The following is a 927-nucleotide window of genomic DNA, read 5'->3' on the forward strand; positions in this document are numbered from 1 at the left end:
TTTTTTAAGATTTTATTTATTCATTTGACAGAGATCACAAGTAGGCAGAGAGGCAGGCAGAGAGAGAGAGAGAGGGAAGCAGGATCTCCGCTGAGCAGATAGCCCGATGCGGGACTCGATCCCAGGACCCCGAGATCATGACCTGAGCCGAAGGCAGCGGCTTAACCCACTGAGCCACCCAGGCGCCCAATTCCTGGGCCTCTTGACACACAGGCAAGGGTAGTGGCCACTGAAAATGCAACTAGGACAGGGTAGCTGAAGACACATTTGATGGCGTGTTTACTATATAGAAAAAGACACTACAGGAGCGCCTGGGTGGCTCAGAGGGTTAAGCCTCTGCCTTCGGCTCAGGTTATGATCTCAGGGTCTTGGGATTCTCAGGGTCTTGGGTTCTCTGCTCAGCAGGGAGCCTGTTTCCTCCTCTCTCTGCCTGCCTCTCTGCCTACTTGTGATCTCTGTCTGTCAAATAAATAAATAAAATTAAAAAAAAAAAAAATATATATATATATATATATATATTCAAGAAGAGAAATTAAAGATATATATATCAATCAAGTAATATACCATGTTATAGAATTGGAAGTCTCATATTGCTGAGATTATGGGGGTAAGTAAATGGAACACATGCTTAACTGCAATCCCAATCAAAATCCCAGGAAGATTATTTTTTGTAGAAATTGATTGGAAAACAAGGGCACCACTGAAATTCAGTGGGAAAGACAGTCTTGTCAATAAGTGGGACTAGAGGGGCGCCTGGGTGGCTCAGTGGGTTAAAACCTCTGCCTTCAGCTCAGGTCATGATCCCAGGGACCTGGGATCAAGCCCCGCATCGGGCTCTCTGCTCGGCAGGGAGCCTGCTTCCGCCTCTCTCTCTGCCTGCCTCTCTGCCTACTTGTGATCTCTGTCTGTCAAATAAATAAATAAAAT

The sequence above is a fragment of the Enhydra lutris genome, unplaced genomic scaffold (genome assembly GCF_002288905.1).
Source record: "Enhydra lutris kenyoni isolate GAN:26980312 unplaced genomic scaffold, ASM228890v2 scaffoldscaffold5, whole genome shotgun sequence".
Lineage (NCBI taxonomy): Eukaryota > Metazoa > Chordata > Mammalia > Carnivora > Mustelidae > Enhydra > Enhydra lutris.